Below are 14,972 nucleotides of genomic sequence, written 5' to 3' on the forward strand. Positions count from 1 at the left end.
ATCGTTGAGGTGCCGGCCAGAAGCAGTCTTCCAGACCCGACATTTCCATCTCTCCGAAAATCTTTTACGTCTTTGACATTTGATGAATTCCACAAAGATCCGTCCGAAAATCTCTAAAATCGTGACCGACCATCTTAGATTCAGATAAAACTTTACAGATTTAACCGGCGTGGAAGACTAAATAGATAGGATCATGAGTTGGTGTGATAGAAACGGAATGACTATAAACATTCAGAAATGCAACATAATCACATTCACACGAATACTCTCGCCAATTATGTTTAAGTATGCAGTGAGCGCTGCCCCAGTAAAACGAGTTTCATCAATCAAGGACCTTGGTGTTATACTTGACCGTAAGCTACGTTTCATCGAACACTTCAATGCAGTAACTAACAGTAAAGCCTATGCAGTACTAGGACTCATCAAACGAAATACCCAAGATTTCAACGACGTCTACTGCCTGAAGGTACTGTACATCAGTCTGGTACGCAGCATTCTAGAGTATGGAGTTATCGTTTGGGCCCCGTATCACACCGTACACATTAATCGCATAGAACGGGTGCAAAAGAGCTTCGTGCGGTATGCCCTTCGACGGCTTCCCTGGCGAAATCGATTTGAACTACCACCGTATGAGCATCGTTGTGCTCTTATCAACCTGCCTACGCTACGAAACAGGAGAGTTTTTCTGCAGCGACTTTTTGTGTTCGATCTTCTCGCTGACAACATTGACTGCCCTCTGCTTCTCGCTAAGCTGGACTTCAACGTTCCTGGTAGGTCTCTGCGGAGAATGGACTTCTTTCGGCGCTCCACAGAGGAGTAACTGGGGTCGAATCCTGGCCAAAACTATTTATTGCGGCTATTGCTGTTATTATGCCTTAATATGAACTAAAAATAGTAAATAACTAGTTTTTGGGACAATTTGGCATCCATCCACCTACCAGTGCAGAGGTAATTTTTCTAGATCCTCCCGAATACTAGTATTTTCGAGGTCATCTTTGTGAATACATTTGTTTTTCCCGATGCATGAACAATTGGTCAGTGGAAAAAGAAGAAAAAAGGGATACCTGTGCACATCTTCATAGATATACATTTTGCCAAATATAGTATTTGGCCCTACAGCATTTTGTTGTACCTCAAATTAGTGGAAATATCAATATTTTCAAATCGCTTGGAATTTGTGGATCGGAAACGATCGGACGAGATTGACTGTTTTTCGGATAGCCGGAATCTTGTTTTGTAATGTTGTTTCAGCAACTTTGCCGGATCTTGCCGTATAATGTAACTTTTTTATCATTCAAATTTGGAATAAAAAGTTTAAAAAGGGTGTTTCTAAAGCTGGTCCAATTCACAGAAACACTACTATTTTCGGTTGTTTTTAAGCTGAGATTACACAAATAGTTGTGTTCAATTACGTTTGTTATAATATTGTCTTATTTAATACAGTCATCGTCATTAGAAAGCGATTTTGCTGAATATATAATAAAAAATGATTAAAAACCCCTTAAAATATCACCATTTTGCATCCATTTAAAAAATCTGTAGCAATTTTTGGCAAACTCTTTATTTTGCCACAATATGCAGTATGCTTTTAGGTATCTAAACAAAATATAAATAAATAAAAAACCGAAAAAAATTTTTTTTTGGTTATTGGCCAAGAATTTGTTCTAGTTACTCCTCTGTGCGCTCTACTCATCGCACGCAGTACAGCCAGAATAACCCGGTAGATGTTTGCTGTCAGCTCTTCAATAGCGTTTTTCATCATTTTGACTTTAACTTAAGTAGAGAAATGTTCAAATTGAAAATAGGTTTAAGTTAGTATAGTATTTCAGTCTGTAGGGTAAGGTGGGGCAAATCCGACCTAGTAAATGGTTTTGGCTGTTAAATGCTCATTTTACATCGGATCAAGTCGTTTTATATACCAAATTAAAGGTGAGACTCTTGGGCAACTTTCTATATATAGCATTTCATTTAGATCTTTGAAATATCTTGTGATACAAGCGTTTTACAAAAATGTTCATTTTTGCTGTTTTCAAAAATGGTGGGGTAAACCTGACCCCCTATGTTTTTGGTTGATTTAGTGCAGATATTATCCAAATTTTATGGTTTTTCAATGATAAATCAATGAATGTTGTGTCATTGAATTGTAACATGAAGAAAATGGAGTTCAATGTCAACCTTGGAATGCTAAAATCTCGAGCAGTAGCACGTAATGATATTCCCATTTGCATCGGAGTAATTGCTCGATGAATACTATAATCATCACGTTTTTGTGTCTTTCGTTTGTAATTATTAACCATTTTGCATAAAAATAATGAATAATAACAATAAAAATATATTTCAATTTGAAAAATAAATATTTTCTTAGCAAAAAAGCGGTCGGATTTACCCCAATATTTAGTGGTCGGATTTGCCCCCCCGCGTCATTTTTATTTACGATGCAATTAAAAAAAATATGAAAAAGATTGAACTAAATTCTTCTACGCACTTTGTAGGACTTTGATCAAAGAATTTAAATCCACTTACATTTATTATGCAATCACTTTAACAATCAGAAATGTCCTGTAGTAAATGATGCACAAAAGCCAAATCAAAAGTTGTAAAAACACACTTTTTGTCGTTTGAGCATCTCAATGTAGACTAATGAAATGCTGTCATACCACCATTATGATTATTTTCGATGCTCTACACCACAGCATCGATATTAGTTCGCGTAGTGCTTCTGATTTTCGGTAACAGAGGGGGGTCGGGTTTACCCAACGGTCGGATTTGCCCCACCTTACCCTACGAAAATTTATTAATTCGAAGACAATATATTAATTCATTAAACATTTTCCACAGTCAATAAGATTATTTTGACTCAAGCCCAATTTTTTAAAAGGGCTTAGACGTTTCTACGCGCAACAGTTTGAAAAAAAAATTGTTCGATTACAATATTTTATGCAGTAAGACTATCTGAGAACGAGTTACAGGGAATGAATACTTCTGCACGAAAAAAATATACACTGAAAAAAGTGTTGTCATTTTTCACAAAAACAAAAATTTATGATAAAAATTCAAATTGCAAGAAAACCAATTTGTTTAAATTTTTTTATATTTTGTCAATAAAATGTAGCATGTAGCTTTCAAATGGTTTACAATATCGCCGTGATGTGAATGGGAAAGCTACAGGAAATGTTATGGGCCTTACGAAAAACTAATTGCTGTTGATGGAGAAACGCGAATAACTTCTGAAAAGGTCGTCATAAAACAATATAATTGGGTTGTTGAAACGAAATTTAAAATATCTCGAGAACTACTACATTTCAGAAAATGTTTGTTATAAGAATTTTGATTTAAAATGGCGTTCAGAATCATATTCAAAAATAAAATTCTATTTTTGGCTGTAAATAGTATGAATTATGAAAATTTGTCAAAAAATGTTAGAAATTTTTTTTTTATATAAAGCTTCTCCATGATCCAAATACACTGAGGAAGCTTTTTTTATGCCGGTAAAACGATAAACATGAGACTTTTGACAATTTAGGATGGGGTAACGCGAATAACTTTTAAAAAGGAAATAATTACATGAATTAATTATTCTTGTTGGAGCAAAATTCTAAGTATCTCGAAAACTATCGCATTTTGGAAGGTATTTGTTTAATGCATTTTGATTTAAAATGATACTTAGAATCATATTCTGAAATAAAATTACATAAATTTTTGTTTTTGTGAAAAATTACATAACATTTTTTTCAGTGTATGTTTTTTTCGTGCAGAAATATTCATTCCTTGTGACTCCTTCTTAGATAGTTTTACTGTATAAAATAGTCTAATCGAACAAAAAAAAATTGAAATTATTTCACGTAGAAACGTCTACGCCCTTTTGAAAAATTGCCCTTGTATTAGAATACTGCAATTACCAGAGAAAATCATGGAGATTCATAAACCGAACACAAATGTAAAGTTTCGTTCGAATCGTTGATGGTCATATTTTGCGATCTGCCGGATTCCGTGTTAATTGCGAAATCTGTGCGAAAAAACTGCCAAAATTTGTCTAAGTACATTGCATTTAAAATGAATATTTTTTCAGAAAAAAAGTCTTTTGTATTCAAAAGAACTTTTTTGCAAAAACCACATTGTCAAATTGTCAAATCCGCGTAAAAAACCTGAGTCTATATGTATTCTAAAATGAAAATAAGAGAATTGTTAAAGAATGAATATGAGAGAATATGAGAGATAATTAATATGAGAGATTTAAGCTAGAATAATAAAGGTTAATAGGCATCACACATACATAACTGTCAATTAAATATTTCAATTTACAATTAAAATAGGGGCTTTTAAGACCGTGGATGTAATTCGGACCCCCTCGATTTCTCAGAAAATCATAAGACTTTCCAACTGTCGTGTATATTCCAGGAACTGCTATTTTAAAACAATAATTTTGACAGCTGAATCCAATTCTTGGGATTTTTAGAAAGGAGATACAACGTGTTTCCTTTTTTGCCATTCTCAAAACAAAAATCATTCTAATGGTAAAACCGTGTTTAAAGCAACAAATAACAGTGAAAAAATAACAGGTAGGTGATTTGGAAATAGTGTTTTATGCTGCCTAAGCTCGACTACCATCAGCAGACGACAAAAGTTATGCCCGTAAGATATTAAGCATGTTCTAATGACCCTGCAACTTCTAGTTTTCTGATCTGTATACTTTACATCCTTGCTCTCACTTGAGTACTATGGCTCTAAATTTTAAAATGTAAAAAAGAAAATGTGACTGCATATACTCGAAATAAAAAAATAAATAAGGTTAGAAAAATAACTTCAACCGGGATGACATCTTTCTCGCATGTCCAAAACAATCCTACAGCTATCCAGCTCCTAAGACAAGTATTGTTGCGAAATCTTTTTTTTCGACCACAATATAGTGTCCACACATGGCAAAGTTGTTTTATTATCATGTGTCGATTCTGCTTGTAAACTTGAAAACGAAAGGACCGAACAATTCCCAGCAATGAGTACAGTACAAAGTTGAAGCAACGACCACTTTATAGTAGTCCCTGTTATTGGACGAAACTGGCAAATGTATGCGGGAATGTGCTACTGAAGAAGGTTGCACCCAGGAGAACCGGAAAGGAGCGATAAATTGTTGCGGTTTGTGCCAACTGCGTTGCAATATGTTTGAAAACGAACCAGACTTGAGAAAGTTTCCAACCGAATACGTGACAGAACTCAACTCCAGCAATCGTGACTGCTGAGTTAGAATCAGTTGTTTGAGGAACGATTTCCCGCTTTCAACCATCTTCACCGTCGACGAGCGGAAATGGAGCACACAAAGATAAATAATAAGACGTTTTAAAATAGATTTTTTTTATTGATCATTTGTAATATAAGCATACTTACCCATTTTCGACACCGAAACTCCCAAATTTCACTTACCGCCAAATACGTAACAGCCTATTATTGCTCATCGTTACCGAAAATCTGCACTCTCGGTTAGAAATAATTGCAGCCTGGCGCTGTTTTATTTTTTCTGTCGGTGGCCCGATCGCGCTTCATCTGAAACCGTACCGGCTAATGGCATGTATTGTTACCGCACACCACACGATCGCGAAATAGGTAAAACGTGTGCGCAAAAGCAGTGAAACACGGTGACCGGCTTTCTGTGCGCGATTTCTCTCCGTTAGCAGTGCACTCCTATTTGAACTCCGGACACATTCTCCGAAACAAAATAAGAAGAAAAAAAGCATGTGTCCAACTGTACGCATGTCTGTCTACGGATTTATTAAAATGCTACCACCAAGCAGCTCATTAGCATATTATCTTCAGATTTCTCTTGCGCGCGCTCAGAACCAAATCTCTCCGCAGAGTCAGCACGTTCTCTCTCTCGCTCCGTAGGTATGTAGATCTCGAACCGCTAGTTGCGCGCTTTGCGAACCGGTTGAAAACACGATCGCCTCAGGCTTAGGGTAACGTTTAAGCCAGCGTCTCTCCGTGATGTACTCTCGCGGAACTTGCAGAGAAACCGTCGCCGCCCGGTTTGTCAAACGTGGCTGTCGATGTCACAAAGGCGAAGAATGAAAAAGAACAAAAAGAATAAACATTGGAGGAATATGTATACATAATATTGATGTAGAACCAGACAAAAAATGGACATAAAAGCATAAAAATCAAGCGCGACGATGCAGAAAGTATGCATGAGTTTGGTTTGAGGAAGATATGAGGGGTCCCACGATTTTTGAAAATTGAACTTTAAAGTTTAGATTGTTTTCGTTGAATGTAAATTGGAATTACTAAATTTATCTTGTAATAAAAAAAAACAAATGAACAAAAACTTTTCATTTTTTTGTTTGGTTCATGTTTGACTAATTGGTGAGGCGCAGAAGAGAGACAATTGCTCGTAGATTCGGGATAATTCATTGTTGCACATGAAGAATCACGACGAACTAATGGAAAAAAACGATATTAGAAAATAATAATCGATTTTACAGAATTTTATTTTTAAAATATCTCGAAAAAGGCTGTATCTGAGCAGTTGCTTACTATGAGCATTCATATTGCAAATAACTTGAAGAATCAAAATTTATTACATAAATATTTTATTATTTACTCTAAAACATTATATTTCGATAAAAAAAGTTTCACGTCAGGAAACTTTTATTGCCAAATGTCGCCCCATCTTTGTCAAATCATCATTTGTTGTCTTACTGCTCTAACATTCCTTGATTTTTTTTAAAATCCTAGGGTGGAGGGAATGGGAATTCGCAAAATAAATTTTAATCTGGAACCCGTTGTAATCCACCTAGTGGTGCAATTGTGCCTTTCTCATTTATCCAAAGTACGATTTCTTAGCACTCAACAATTTCAGATTGCCGGTTTCATACCGATGCACATCTCTTCCGTACACAACAGTGCTACACAGGTACTGCGGTGTCATTCCGTTTATTACTCTGAAGATGAAAACAAGAGTGTTATATTCAACATGATGCTGAACTGACATCCATTGTAAACAATTGAGCATTAAATGTCGCGGAGTTAGTCTGTCCCATCGTAGTAATAATCGAATTCTTGCATGCTAAGAACAGGATTGAAGCACAGTAATCAGAATGAGGAGCTATAATGGTCTTGTAAACAGTTATAGTTGAGTCAAATGTGAGAAACTTATTTTTCTTTCAAAGAACGCCAAACTTTCTGGTAGCTTTCCTGACTACAGTCAGTTCACGTTCTCATTAAAACTCAGATGTTCGTCCAATGTGACTCCAAGTTATTTGATAACTAGTTGCAATTTGTTCAACCATCTCTCCATCTATTTCAACTGTTCATTCATCTGCCGCGTAGTACCAATCATATGTTTGGCTTTGGGAATGTTCAATTTGAATTTTTCCACTTCAACAAATCACTAAAACTTTACCAGTTCAAGGTTCATTAGCCTAATGCCTTCATCAAAACTATTACCGATGAGTTTGAGCTTCTGCGACCACCCTTGGCTGCTACTCCGTTATCGATCTGGACTAGCTGAAGTTGCACAGGGAATAAGCAGATAATTGTGAAACATTCAATGTTCAATTTCTAATAATCCTACACGCTCAATCATATAAACTCAAATTTGAGTGGCCAGCCACTCAATTTCATAAAAAGTGCACGTAGTCAAAAACTGAGTTCTCCTCGTCTACTCAGTTTTGAGTTTGGTATGTCAATGTCAAATTTGAGTACAGTTTACTCAAAAAGCAAATACGAAAAAAAACCATTTCGCATTTTTTATATAATTAAAAAGTACATTATTGGTACTTCATAAGTCGCTTACCTGTACCTCCTACTCGTACCTCCAACTTCTGTATTTTCCTTGATTCTACTCAAATTGAAACTCATTTTTTGACATAATGCTTCTAGTTTTGAAATTGAGTGCTCTGAACTCAAATTTTGAGTATTTTTGAATATGCGTGTACAGTGTTTATTAGGGCATTGTAAATTTTTTTTTTAATCTCAAAGGCCCTCCCTCTCATATTGTGACAAATGTCAGAGTAAGGTCATATGCCAAATTTCACATCATTTGGACAATTTTAGACCCCCGCCCACCTAGCTTGAAATTTTTTGAAATTGGTGCTATGGGAAAATATGGAGTGAAAATACATTAAATGCTATAACTTTTGAAGTAGCAATCAGAAAATTACAATTTATACCTCTTTTGAAAGGAAATAATCTTAATATTTGAATAGAGATATTTTTGTTTCTAGGAAAATAGGGAAAGTGGGTCATTTTGGACCCAAAATCCCATATTTTTAATTATTTTTCTGTTTCGTGATGCAAATCATACATGTTTTGTAGTTTTTCTAGTGTGAAAAAATCTCAGAAATCGATCGGAACCCTTTCGTTCTTAGTCCTAATACGAGAAGTTGGGGTTATAGGGCTTTTTGTGATTCATATTAAATTTTATCATTTTCTCACGCATATATCTCTATTTTTCTTCAATCCATTTTCATAAAATGTAACTTGTTGAACGTGTAAAATTCTGAGGAATAAAACAAAAATAAAAACGTTAAAGGTAAAATTCAGAAACATCAATCTTTTTGATATTTACTCTACAAATCTCATTTTTTTCATTATTTGTCCTAATACCTCAACTTTCCCTATTTTTCCAGGAATGAAACTTTTCTCATGTGATCCCTAAGCATATTTTACACAAAAAGTAGTAAATTAAATAAGAATTTTGTTGTTAAATGGAGTTAATATGTGCGATTTTATGATTAAAATGTGAAATCGACACTATATGTCAGATAATTTGATGTTCCTGAATTTTACCGGTAACGAATCTATTTTTGTTATAATCTTAAGGATTTTCCACGTTTAACAAGGTATAGTTTATGAAAATTGAGTGAAGAACAATAGAGATATATTCACGAGAAAATGATGAAGTTTAATATGAATGACAAAAGGCCATATAACCCCAACTTCTCGTATTCGGGCAAAGGTCAAAAAAGCTCCGATTGATTTTTGAGATTTCTTTGCATTAGAAAAACTACAAAATATGTATGATTTGCATCACGGAGCAGAAAAATCATTCAAAATAGGGGATTTTGGGGGCAAAATGACCCAGTACCCCACTTTCCCGTGTTTTCCTAGAAACAAAAATATCTCCATTCAAATACTAAGATTCAAAAGAGGTATAAATTGTAATTTTCTGATTGCTACTTCAAAAATTATAGCATTTAATATATTTTTCCTCCATATTTTCCCATAGCACCAATTTCAAAAAATTTCAAGCGAAATGGGCGGGGGTCTAAAATTGTCCAAATGATGTGAAATTTGGCATCTGAGCTTATTTTGACATTTGTCACTATATTTTTCTGCCATGCCATGCCATGTTTATTGATTAATACCGGTGCCGGCCAGGCCCCAACGTAGATCACGGAAGCAAAGGGGAGGAATGGATAGTTCGATGCTTGCTTTTGTTAGAGGCCGTATATACTACTGCGCACTCCACAAGTACCTCGGGAGGAGGATACACCCAGGTTTTTTACGCGGGGGATACGTACCGCGTAAAAAAACCGCGTTAATTGGAAAATCCGCGTAAAAAAAACCGCGTTAATTGGAGAATCCGCGTAAAAAAAACCGCGGTAATTCGAAAATCCGCAAAAAAAAACTCTCAGCAAAAGACTTAGAATATTTTTGGAAGTTTTTTTTGCGCGGATTTCGCAATTAACACGGCTTTTGCAAAAAGTCCTTTTGAATGCAAAAGACTTAGAAGATTTTAGGAAAGATGGAAGAGACGGGTCTGAAAGATTCCTTATGGCCCGCACCCCAGCAATATGGGTATTTTCGGAAGGGTCTTGAAGAGTAGGTGCCAGAAATTGATTTTTGACGCCATTTTGAAATCAAAGATGGCGACTTCCGGTTTAGCGAAATTCACTATAACCCAATCAATATGGGTATTTTCGGAATGGTCTTGACGAGTAGGTGCCAGAAATAAATAAATCTGCACCTTCCCCGCAAGGTTTTCCATGAAAATTGATTTTTGGCGCCATTTTCGAATCTCAAATGGCTGCTTCCGGTTTCGCGAGATTCTCTACAACTCAATCAACATGAGTATTTTCGGAATGGTTTTGACGAGTAGCAGACAAACGTCGATGTTTGCCGTCATTTTAAAATTCTAGATGGCGACTTTCGATTTACCGAAATTCTCGCATGAAAAATTTGGGCAATCATCTAAATCACCCTCAAATACAGTAGGATTCCGTTTTCAGCAACAATTTTTTTTCAGTTGCCAAAACTGGAACCGTTCCAAAAATGGAACCTTACCTTAAAAGCTTTTATTTTAAATTTGTGACATCATAAATGTTACAAGAACATTAATTATAAAAGAATATGTGAAATGGAATGAAATAATAGAAAAAATCAACGAATTTAACTTCATTCGCTATGCCCGCCCACATAAAATATAGCAAATATGACTCCTATGTTTGGAAATAAAGTCAAAAGCGATATCCATTATTACAACAAAATGATTATTGAGCATTTTTCAAAAGATTTACTATGAACAAAAATAATGTTGCCAAAAACGGAACTTTTTTTGTTGCCAAAAATGGAGCATGCCAAAAGCGGAACGTGCCAAAAACGGAATCTTACTGTATAAGATCAAATCATAAACCAGCAAAATGCAAAATATTTTTATGTGTTCATCCAGGAAAGTACGGTGAGAATGGAAGAGAGAGAGAGAGAAGAAAGAGACGTTTGTGGTGTGAGTTGGGGGTTGGAATTTATTCAAATTAAACATATTGCTTAAATTTAAGTAAATTCAACTGTTTAATTAAAACTATTTGTACTACAACTTCAACTTCCAAAAATACCAATATTGATTAGGTTATAGCGAATTTCGCTAAACCGGAAGTCACCATCTTTGATTTTTATATGGCGTCAAAAATCAATTTCTGGCACCTACTTTTCAAGACCATTTCGAAAATACCCATATTGATTGGGTCATAGCGAATTTCACAAAAACATATTTCTCCACCAATAATCCGTTATTCAGGTGTCACGGATAAAAAATTTAATATAACTTTAAACATGATTCTGTTCACGGTCTAGTTTTCGTAACGTAAAAACGTAATTGTTCCAGAGTTCAGTCACGAGCTTGGGAACAATTTTTTCCGTGTAAAGAAGTTTCTGTAACAACTTAAAATTTTCTGCCTAGAAAAAGTTGTGTAAATTTACATCTTCTAATCATGACATATTCGAGCATCAAATATAACATAGTTTTACGTTTGATTATAATTTTACATGACGTTGATTTTCTTAAATCACGTAATTTTACTCCAGATATTGTGCTGGTTTTATATTGTTATAAGTGTAATTGATTGTCACTGCGCATGGAAATTACATTTTTCATGTAAAATTGAATGGAACACGGTCATATTTCATGATATCGTGAATTGCGGTTTGTTAAATTGTTTGAAATTACGTCAATGATAAAATTCTTTTGTTTTTGTGTGTACCTGCACATCGCCATATTATTATCGCTTGATAATTTGCTCCAAAGTTTAGATAACTGTGATGTCGCAGGGAGAATTGTCAGGTATCTTATGTTGACCAACTTTTTAACTCAAATATCCTTCAGTGATAATGTGGTATGGTAAAAGTTCAGCGGCTTCGTACTTTTGAACCCAAGAATAATGTTGGTTAGCGTACTTGGTAAGACTAGCTAGAAAGTAAATAGAAAAAACATGAGTTTATGAACCAAAACGATTTTTTTGTAAGAAAGCAAATAGTATTGTTTTTAAATATGCTTACGAAGAAACTATTTTTTGTTATTTTTTATTGTAGTATTCCTCACGATTTTTGCTATTTTAATTTCATAGTGTGCTACTCTTGCCTATATCTGCTTCTTTCCTATCTGCTAAGGAATACATAGTGGTTGAAAAGATGATAACTTATTTTTGAACTAAGAGAAGACTTCTGATCGTGCTGAACCTCAAATTTGAGGTAAGATTGTCTGATGCAAAGCGAAAATAACAGAATTTTGAGTTGAAAAGGAATCACAGATAATTTTTTTTAATAATTTTCTGTAAACATTTTTTATTCTGTGAATTTTGATTGACCCTAAAAAGTTATTTATACATACTTATGGCCATAGATTTACCCTTAAATTTGATCAAGTAAATTTGCCATCAATGAGATTGTTACAAACTATAATATTTTCTAAATTGTCATTAATATTCACAACGCTTCCTGAAAAACCAAACAGAATAAAATTTCATCAAATTAGACCAGAGTTGGAGGTATTTTGAAATAGCGACCAATTTCTCCAGAGCACCCAAGCAAATTCTCACACTTAGTCGCTTGAAAAATATAAAGCCATAAAATATCTTAGAATAGTCGCAATAACCCATAAATATCCTAAAATGTTGTTTTTATTTACATAGTATCTACTGGACCATGGTGATGGTGTTTTGATGGATTGCAGCCATTCCAAAAATTCATGTCAAACACCATGAGCCTGGCGGTATTATTGGTAGTTTCCATACCCGTTTTATCACACTTTCCGTTACACTAGGAAGGTGATATTGGGCCAAAATCCATCCTGTATATGCATAAATCAACACTGAAAGTTTCATCAAAATTGAAACACAAAATCTCGCTATTAAAGAAGGAAATTATTTTTTGATAAACTCTAAATTAATTTTCAAAACCAACAAAACGCCATCGTAAGACCCCTCCGACCGTTGAACCTGCGAGCGAACGTAGTATCTAATCTACCACAAGCCAGAGCCGGCTCGACGAGCCGGTTATGAATCAGTGTAGCTTAAGAAACCGGTTTGTGAACACGCACAACGCGATCTCTTCGGCGGCGGATTTCTCGGCTCTCTGTCTCTCACACACTCGGGTGTTTTTTCTCGCAGTCTACATATATCTCACCCGCTACGAGGGTCTTTCTTTTTAGCTATGCAATTTCTCGAAAATATGCTTGATTCCAACTGCCGCCGCTCAACGACCGCTTAAGCATATGTATAGGAGAAGGAAGATGCTGCCGCAAAACCGTCGACCGGTCGCCAGTCAGTGTTTCTTGATCTTGAGCCGCAGCCGCAATGTGTTGAGCAGATCTCTCGCTGACTCGATCCTCGGCCTATCTCGGGGTGTTTATCGGTTGGGATTTTGAAGTGAAAATAAGTGAATAATTGAACGGAATTGGAGGTAGTGATTGTTACTGGTGTGCTCGGTCAGCCACAGCCAAATATGACAGTCGAGATTCGGTTAAGCGTGCAATTTGAAGACATCCATTCATTCATTCATTCATCCGTTCGATGAAGGTTCGCGGTTACACGGGAAGGGAATGTGTACATTGTGTATATAGTCTAAATATACCGGTTTATTTTTTCTGAATACCCGTTTCACGCGCAACAGAGACACACGCACGGCACCCTGGCGACGATGGTGTGACACTTATCGGAAGTCGATAATCAAAAGTCGGCCAACCACCGAAAAAACACGGTGGTGTGTACTAGTCGTAAAAACGATTGAACAAACGAACCTGTGAAGTGATAAGCTATCGCAATCCGGGTCTGAATGCGTGACATTGAATCGTAGTCCCCGAATATCTACAGGGCTATAGCAATCAACTCGTAGGGCTTAACTATTTGGTGACGCGCGCTGGTCGGTCACAGTAATCCTACCACGCGTAATGCTAGCTTGCTGCGTGCCGACTTTGAATGCGTTTAGTCTGTCATCGGGAATCACAGCCATGGAACATACGGGAACATTGAGCTGTCGGCGGTGCGGTCGGTGATCGTTGCTGGAGGTAAGACAAATCGATTTACAATCTCAGAAAGCAATGGTGGAAAAACCTGGGTGGAACATCATTTATGGGTGAGTCTGACAGTTTTGTTTTCGTCAAGGGTGATGCTTTCGTGTTCCGGAATGTCCATATCGTGAGCGGCAGATTTTAAAAGATTCATTATCCGAGGAAGCGTTATGTAATTAGTATTACTTTTCCTTAGTGAGATGTTTAGGAGTTTTGGCAAAGAGATCATTACGTAAAAGATATTACTGAGAAATTTGGTACATCATTACAAAACACGCGACTTTTGTTTATGGTTTTGTTTTCGTAACGTGAAAATACGTGACGGTTTCACAGTTCGTTCTTCACTCTTTCCGTGTATATTCTAACTGAAAACATCGTTTAGTCCCATTTGTCACACAATCACCTAACAACCATCAATTACTCTTGATTATGACAAATTATCCCAATATTAATATATGTTTTTTCTATCACTTCACTTCCGTTATTGTTGAAAATTTCCGAACCAAAATCTCCGAGTGTCTAAAACCAACCGCGAAATTATCGGAAAGAGGCTGCGCGGTCATATTTGCGCGAGCTTGAACTAAATTTTATTCGCAAATTTCTTTTCATCGCCATTACCACCACTGGCACACAAACAGCAGCATCTCCGCTAGTAGCGATGTACGATAGATATAGCTATACCAATGAATATGTTGGTAGAGACTTTGACCAGGTGAGCAGCGTCGCTGACGCTGGTGGAGAGTTCAAGTAGACCTTGAAGAGCTATTCGTTACCCTTGGATGTTGGAGAACGACGTAGGTAGTGTTTCGCGTGGTGTTGTGTGCGAAGTTCAGCTCAGCAGTTAGGCAGGTAGGGAGAAAATACGCATCGGAAGAATTCGCGTCTGTTCCGGTGATCGCGTAAGTTTAAGGTGACTTGGTTGCGCAGAAAACAAAATAAAAACACACGTTTGATGGTGCGTGTATTTATACAATGTGTCAGTAGTTATTACGATGGCAAGAAATCGGCACCACCAAACAGAGAGGCATGTAGTATACGGTTAAAATAAAATACCCAGTTATGTATAATTAATGCCAGGTTCGATGAACAGTAACTTTTAGGGGTCATTCATAAATTACGTAACGCTTATAGGATGGGAGGAGGGGTAAACAAATTTGAGTCAATTTGTTATATGGGGTGGAGGGGGAGTCAATTTTGGGCA

At 36.1% G+C, this 14,972-nt stretch overlaps 1 protein-coding gene and 1 long non-coding RNA gene across 2 annotated transcripts in view; one reads left to right on the forward strand and one right to left on the reverse strand.

Annotated features, from left to right (window-relative positions):
• Nucleotides 1-5,387: 5,387 nt before the first annotated feature.
• On the reverse strand, nucleotides 5,388-12,949 carry LOC131678758 (uncharacterized). Its single transcript, XR_009303730.1, has 3 exons — nucleotides 12,392-12,949; nucleotides 11,469-11,674; nucleotides 5,388-6,032 (listed from the first exon to the last, which is right to left on the reverse strand). It is a non-coding gene; the product is annotated as an uncharacterized LOC131678758 (long non-coding RNA).
• Nucleotides 12,949-14,972, forward strand: part of LOC131678720 (chondroitin sulfate synthase 1) — an 83,826-nt gene continuing 81,802 nt past the window's right edge. The window contains exon 1 of the mRNA XM_058959006.1: nucleotides 12,949-13,768. The gene's annotated coding sequence lies outside the window, so the exon portion shown is untranslated. The remainder of the gene's footprint in view (nucleotides 13,769-14,972) is intronic.

This window comes from Topomyia yanbarensis, chromosome 1 (genome assembly GCF_030247195.1).
Source record: "Topomyia yanbarensis strain Yona2022 chromosome 1, ASM3024719v1, whole genome shotgun sequence".
NCBI lineage: Eukaryota > Metazoa > Arthropoda > Insecta > Diptera > Culicidae > Topomyia > Topomyia yanbarensis.